Consider the following 7,917-nt stretch of genomic DNA (forward strand, 5'->3'; position numbering starts at 1 on the left):
CTCTCAGAATTTTCTTTGAATCTTTGACATTTGACATTCTGAGTGTATGTGTCTTGGAGTAGGTCCATTCAGATTTATTCTGATTAGGGTACACTGTACTTCTTGTACATGTAAGTTCATTTCTTTCACGAGAGTTGGGAATTTTCATCCACTATTTCCTCAGATACTCTTTCTGCCCCTTTTCCCTACATCTCTCTCTCTGGAACTACTATGACAAGTATGTTGTTGTGTTTCATATTATTCAACTCTCTGAGCCCCTGCTCAAATTTTTCCACTCTTTTCTCTCTCTGATCTTCTCTTTCTTCAATTTCAGCTGTTCTGTCTTCTGTATCTCTTTTCTCTCCTCTATCATTTTGAGTCTGCTGTTGTATGGCTCTAATGTGTTTTTTAGCTCACCTATCATGTCTTTCATTCCCATAAGCTTTATGATTTTTCTATTCAGGTTTTCAAGTATTCCTTGTGCTCACTCACTGTCTTCTGGATGACCTTTATCTCATTAGCCACACTGTCTGTCAACTCATTAATTTGATTTTGGAAATTTGTATGAACTTTGCTGTTTAGTTGCCTGAAATTCTGTGTCTCATCTGGGGCTTTGATATATTCCTTTTCTTGGGCCATTTCTTCCATTTTCTTAGTATGTCTTATAATTTTATGCTTATGCCTAGGTATCTGATTATGATGGCATGTTTACTCTGATGCTCAATTTCTCTCTCTTTCATAGGGATGTAGTGGTATGAGGCTGTGTGTTACTGTTGTTCTTTGATTCTTGGTTCAACCTGTTTTGGGTCTTTAGGATTGTCCCTGTTGCTTACTCAAATCTGGGCCCTGGACCCAGTAATGGGTTGCAGATCCACTGCCAAGGGCCTTGGAGAGGGAGGTTGCAAAGGCCGGAAAAAGCCTCTCTAATGTATTTACTTTTGATTTCTTGACATGTATTTCCTATAGACGGCAGTCTTTAATCACCCTCTCAGTTCCAAGCTCGTTCCGTGGGTGTTCACTGCCAAACCTATGGTATCAATGTGAAAGAAGATCCTGCATGGAGGCTAAGAGCCTTGGAATTCAAACTTTCTCAGAGGTTGTCCTCCAAACTGCTGGCAGCCCCTTCTCTTTTCCCAGGTAGAAAATAGTTCCACTCCCCTCTGTGTCCTCAACAACCAGTCCCAGTCATTTGGGAAGGATTTTTGAGAGAGTTGGACCTCTTTAGTCCTGTGCTGACTCCCAGGGCAAAAAATGGCATGGCCCCTTCCCGCCTGAAACAGCTGTGGGACACAGCAGACCAAATTTGTTGGGTAAAAGCTGAGTCAGTCTTAGGCTGCGTCCTTCTCTCACAGTTTCGCGGGAGGTGAATCCCTGCAGCCCCCTTTGCCTGTAGCCACCCTGCCCTGAGAATTCAAATTTTTCTATAGGTTGGGGGAGGGCACAAGTAGCTGCAGTTTTAACTCACAGTTTTAGCCTTAAGAGTTTTTCCTTTGCCTCTCTCTTCTGGGTGGTGTCCAACCTGCGTTCCTTACCCCTGTGTCCTAAATCCTACACCATTCTTTTCCAGGTCATTTCTGCCTGTCCTTTAGCTATTTTCCGGGGAGAGGAAAGAGTACTGTGTCTTTCTAGCCTGCCATCTTCCTGGAAGTCCTCCTTTAACCCTTTGAGCATATTTAAGACTGTTTTTAAAAAGTCTTTGATTTTGCCCAGTGTCTTCATGTTCTCACTGATCATTTTCTGTACCTTTATTTTTTATTTTAAAAAATTTTCCATCTTTTACTATTTCTTTGTATGACTTGTGATTTTTTTTGTTGACCTGGGCATACGAATATTTTAATGTGATAACTCTGGAAATTGGACTCTCCCCTTTGCCTAGAGTTTGTTTATTTTTTGTTGTTGTTTTTAATCCTCCTTATTGTTGAAGGCTATAGTAGTCTATAGTGACTACTATAGCAGTGATTTTTACCCCAAAGTATTTATATGAAGACTGAATCCCTTGACATGTGTAGCCACTGAAGTCTCTGTAACTTCTACCTGTATTAACCTAGTGTTATGACAGGGAAAACCTTGAATGCTAGGTAAAAATTAAATAAATAAAAGCATTCCCCCCAAAACCATCTTTCCTGGTCTTTGTGGACTGGCTCTGTGCTGGTGCTCTCCCCTTCAGCACTTAGCCAGCCTTACAGTGATCCTGAAGAACAGCCTGCGGTGAAAGCACAGGCTCCTCTCCAGTCTTGTCTGCACATGTGTCTTTAAATTCTCCACATATACAGATACTCTGAATTTTCCCATGACATTTGCCATCTTTCTTCTTGGTCCTGGCACTATAGTGTCTATCTCAACCAGAAATGTTTTGCCCAAGTCAGCTGTGGTTTGATTGTTTCCTTACAATGTTTTAGTGCCACTACTAGCTGCTTCTACACACGGAGTAAGTTCTGGGACAGGATAGATAGAGATGAGCATGCTAATTAGTATTAGTCCTTCAGGCTGCTAACCAACAAACTGGAGCCCAATATGTGCCTAAGAATTCTCTACTCCCTTTGGAACCCAGGACCAGGAAACCATAGTGTGACTGTGGGCTGGTGCCCCAAGGGGGAAGGACTAATAAAGGTGCCATGAGGTTTCCCTTGTCATTTTTTTTTAGGAGGAACTTACCAGGGATGGAATTCAGGACCTTGTATATGGGAAACAGGTGCTCAACCACTGAGCTACACCTGTTCCCTTGTCATTATTTTTATTTATTTTTTTAAAAATTTATTTCTCTCCCCTATGCCTTCTCTCTTCCCCCTCCCCTATTGTCTCCTCCCTGAGTCCATTTACTGTGTGTTCTTATGTGTCTGCTTGCATTCTTGTCAGCGGTACCAGGAATCTGTGTCTCTTTTCTGTTGCATCATCTTGCTGCATCAGCTCTCCTCTCCACGTGTGCGTACTGCACTCCTGGGCAGGCTGTGCTTTTTTTGCGCAGGGCAGCTCTTCTTATGGGGTGCACTGCTTACACATGGGGCTCCCCTACGTGGGGACACCCCTGTGTGGCACAGCACTCCTTGTGTGCATCAGCGCTGCACATGGGCCAGCGCTCCACACAGGTCAGGAGGCCCTGGGTTTGAACCTTGGACCTCCCATGTGGTAGGCAGATGTTCTATCAGTTGAGTCAAATCTGCTTCAGTTCCCACCCACTCCCATCCCCTTCAATTTAGAGGTGGAGTAGACATCACCATCCCAGGGTCCTCAGAATGAAGGAATAAAATATGGATTAGAGTGGACTTACTGGTATTCTACTATACAATTATTGTGACTCTAGCAATGGAAGAAATTATATCAGTGATGTGGCGACAGTGGCCATGGGAGTTGCTGAAGGCAGGGAGAGGGAAAAAGAGGTGTGATTGGGGGCATTTTTGGGACTTGGAGTTGTCCTGAATGATATTGCAGGGACAGATGCAGGATGTTATACATCCTGCCATAACCCACTGAATGGACTGGGAGAGAGTGTAAACTACAACATAAAGTATAACCCATACTGTGCAGCAATGCTGTAAAAGGTATTCATCAAATGCAATGAATGTACTACACTAAGAAAGAAGTTGTCTATGTGAGAGGAGTGGGGGGTATGAGGAGTGGGGTGTATGGGAACAGCTTATTTTTTTTATGTAACATTTTGTGTGATCTATGTATGTTTTTTAAAAAAGATAATTTAAAAAAAAGTTGGTTCTGCCAATTTCTGCTTGTTTTGCATTGATCCTGGGGGTGGTAGTGGAATTTTCGAGCTGCTTATTTTGCCATCTCACTGATGTCTCAGTTTTATTTTCAATGCTCAGTTTTTCCCAAATTTGTCCAATGGGAGTCTTTTCAAGAGGCTTGTTCCCATAAATTTGTAAGCACTTATTTGCTTTCTCATACAAGGTGTTTCAAACTCACCATGCACTTGCCTTGCCCCAGACCTACCATTACTCCTCTTAGTTGGAAATGGTATTTTAAAAATTCACTTTATAAAAACAAAAAAGATAAAATAAAAAACAAAGCAAAACAAAATAATAAAAAATTTATTTCATACTTTTAAAGTGCCTATTTAATATATCACTAAATGAACATACCTTAATTTTGTTCAACATTATCTTATTTTTGAGTATTTGGGTTATTTTCAATCTCCTCTTTCACTATTTATAAAGATGCTCTGTAATGAACATCTTTATGCAGGTAACTTTTTCAAATTTAAGATTATTTCTTTCAGTGAGATTTCCAAAGGCAGAATTATCGGGACAAAGGGTGTAAAATTTTCTGATTCTTCTTACATATTGTCCAATTGCTCTCACATAAGGTTTTAGAAGTCAACAGTGACCTTTAAGTGTCAAATCTAAAGACTTTGTCCCATTCATTTTTTTTAGTTCTTTGCAGCACCTGAGTCTATTGACCTTCCCATCCTTGAAACCTTCTTTTCCCAAACCTTCCTTAAAGAGGGTCCTTGCTGGTTCTCAGCTGGTTCTCCTCCTCCTCTGTCAGGCCATATCCTTCTCTTACTTCCTTAACCTCCTACATCTGTGCATGTCCCAAGGCCTAGTCCTCAGCCCTGCTTTTGTTACTGGGTACTGAGGGGGGTGTCTTTACTCCCGTATGACTGACTTTGGATACCCAGTCCTGTCCTGAGCTCTCATCTCTCCTGGGTTTTGCTTGCCTTTAAGTCAATTTCTTGCCTTTCATCTCCACCCTTGTTTGGGGTCCATCTTTGTCCACAAACTTGGTAGGACAACCACATCCTAGTACTCTCACAAAAGCACTCTGCTCTCTGAGATTCTGGGTATTGAGATGGAGCTTCATTTGTGTCAAGTTTTGGATGGTTGATAGTTTGGTCAACCCAGTTTACAAAAAAAAATATTGAATTAGTTACCAAGTTTTAAAAATTTGGGAGATTTCACACGCACGAAAATCCAGATGGCTGGCTTTTCCAGCAAAATCAGAAAGTATATTTGTTTGGTATGAAAATAATGTGGGTCTCTGTTGAAAGAATTCAACTTAAGATACAACCATAAAGCACATCTGGCCACTTTTTCATTTATGGACTCTATAAGAAACCTGCTCAAATATTTATGGAGAGTCTGTGCGCTTGGAACACAAACATTGGTAGGACTCCATTCCTGCCTTCACTGAACTTGAATTTTCTGTCATTGTATGAGACTTACTTGGATCCTGACAGTAAGAGAAGTGAAAGATGGGAGAGGAGTGTTTTAAAAGGGTCTATCAAGTCTAAGCCTTTGTGCTAATTCCAACCTCAGGGTGTTTTCCCTGCCCTTCCAACCTGAATTCAAAATAGGGCTGCTTCCCCACAGCAGCCACACTCCCATCTAAATGTTTTTATGGATACAGTAAGGAATCTCTTTTCCCTATCTCACCAGACCAAATCATCCCCCCACCCCTCCCCACCCAGGAGAAGAAAGACAGAACCTGAGGAGGGTGGAGATTCCCAGGAGTTTGTGTACTCTCCCCAGAAATATAGATTGGCTACCAAGGCTAATCTATCCCTTCCTTGTTTGACTTGTTTTGTTTGTTTGTTTTTGGGGGGGAGGGGGTGTTTTGTATAAGAAGCAAGGGGGGATGTATTTGCATACATGTTATACATGTAAATATTTATTTATACAAGGATTGTCATGGAAGATTTACTGGAAATTGACAATAATTGGTGGATGGGTTAAAGAATGAGAGGAACCTTATTTTTCACTGGACTTGTGTACATGTACTCTTTATTAAAAAATGAACCACCCACATGACATTATGCATTTGTCAAAACTCAAAAAACTGTACAAATGGTTAACTAAAGTAACAACGGACTTTAGTTAATAATGTATCATATTGGCTCATCAACAGTAATAGATGTGCCATACAAGTGTAAGATGTTAATAATAGGAGAAATTGTGTAGGGGGCAACTCCCTGCACCTTCTGTGCAATTTTTCTGTAAACCTAAAACTTCTCTGAAAGTAGTCAAGTATATGAAAACAAAACAAGACCAAAAAAAACTACCTTATTTTAAAAAAATACATGAAGAGGGAGAAAATTCACAAGGTAAGGAGGGCGCTGTTTTAGAATTTATAAACCAATTTTCGGGAGGAAAGAGATCGTAACTGTTAAGAGTGGTTCAATGTAAAAGAGAAAGGTCATTCAAAGAGTAAGCAGGAAAAAAAGCGAACCCCTTGCCGTGCCATTGTTCCCACAATGCCGTGACTCGGATTCGAACCGAGGTTGCTGCGGCCACAACGCAGAGTACTAACCACTATACGATCACGGCGAGCTACCGGGGACCTGGTAACGCCAGCTTCAGATTATTCTCTTCAACAGTCACAGGACTTCCCAGTTTGTGCGTCACTAAAAGGCCACCTATAGGGAGAGTTGAAACCTTAGGCTCTGGAAAAGCGCAGGCGCATAGCGCTCTCGCTGGTTTCTTGTGTTCTCTCTTGTTTTGGACCATGAGCCCCGGTTGTAAAGACAAGAAGGTGGGCTCCTTGGGAGTGCCCTGAGGATTGAAGGGGCCCTCTTTGGGCCTCCAATGCCCCGGCTGGCCGCAGCTCAGTGTACACAAGCTACGCAACTTCCTTGAGGGGCGCCCGTGTCCTGCGCCGGGAGGCACTTCCAGCGAACCCTCCACTGGCTTCTCGGGGCTGCAGGGGGCGCTCCTTCCTCTAATCCGCCTGGAGTGACACAAACTCCGCCTCTGCCGAGGGTGTGGACGCCCCCAGAACCCGGTCAGGCAGTTAGAAGGAATTTACTGAGAAGGAATTTACTGAACCCTTCTCTCCTCCCATACCCCCCTCTCCCCGCCCAGATGACCCACTTCCAGTTCCTATTTATTCCCGCGACGGCCCTGACTCCTCCCTCTGTGCTCCCGCCGGGCCGGGTAGCCCTTGCCCACCTCTGTTGTGACCCTGGACGCCAGAGGGGACCCGGTCTCGATTTCCTTCGTGCCCATCAGCGCTCCGGCCCGCACGGCGCCTAAAACAGGGTTGAGTACACAGTAGAGAGTGGCAATGTGCTAAATTGCGAACGTGCCATAGGCGAATGCAGAGGGGCCACCAGTCTCTAAAGCCACCGTTCCGCCCAGCCACCGGAGGGTCCTTTCATTCCTCGATTCTTCCCTCATTCTCCACTCACCCCCCTTCCCTGGATTGCAGTAAATTTATAAATAGATGATCTCGTGGCCTTTCCTCAGTGTCATTCCCCATTGCCCAATTTCATTCATTCATTCATTCATTCATTCATTCATTCATTCATTCATTCAACAGGTCCTTGAAACGCGCCTGCTACCAGCAGGCCAGTGCCTTTGGGCATTGTGGGGATGGAAAGGAGAGGATTTAAAGAGAAATATGGTACTTCTTTCAAGACTTCCTTCGGCCCTTTACACACGAGATTATCCTAGCTGCTTGACAAATTCCTACTCTGCTCTTGGGAACTACCTCAAAGGTCACCGCCTCTATGACGCCTTCACTTCCTGTTTTAGGAGTTCGTTTTTAGCGCTTTTATTGAAACTTGTATGTAAGTCTATTACAACACTCGTCAGCAACGTTGAGTGCTCTGTGCTGTGTCCTCAAGAATAACATTGCGGGCAGCCCCAGAATAATAGCGAAGCCTATAATCCTCGGAGGCAGGTCCAATTTAGCTATAACTGACGTAAATGCCGTTTCCAGTTGTTACGAGGGTACTGGGGTCTATTTATGTGTTTTTCAAGCTATTACAAATTGTGGGAGAGCGATAAAAAGAAAGCTCCCTGCCGTGCCATTGCTTCCACAATGCCGTGACTCGGATTCGAACCGAGGTTGCTGCGGCCACAACGCAGAGTACTAACCACTATACGATCACGGCGAGCTACTGGGAACTTGAGAACCTAGTTCCTCGTCTGGCTTCTTCTCTGCTATAAGCTCCGCCCGCTTTGTGGTCACCGATGTGTCATTGCTGGT

The 7,917-nt window shown here is 43.5% G+C and overlaps 2 non-coding genes across 2 annotated transcripts; both read right to left on the reverse strand.

Annotated features, from left to right (window-relative positions):
• Positions 1-6,182: 6,182 nt before the first annotated feature.
• TRNAH-GUG (transfer RNA histidin (anticodon GUG)) lies at positions 6,183-6,254 on the reverse strand. The gene has a single exon. It is a non-coding gene; the product is annotated as a tRNA-His (tRNA).
• A 1,496-nt stretch (positions 6,255-7,750) lies between these two features.
• Positions 7,751-7,822, reverse strand: TRNAH-GUG (transfer RNA histidin (anticodon GUG)). Its single transcript has one exon. It is a non-coding gene; the product is annotated as a tRNA-His (tRNA).
• Between the last annotated feature and the right edge of the window lie 95 nt (positions 7,823-7,917).

Source organism: Dasypus novemcinctus, chromosome 3 (assembly GCF_030445035.2).
Source record: "Dasypus novemcinctus isolate mDasNov1 chromosome 3, mDasNov1.1.hap2, whole genome shotgun sequence".
NCBI lineage: Eukaryota > Metazoa > Chordata > Mammalia > Cingulata > Dasypodidae > Dasypus > Dasypus novemcinctus.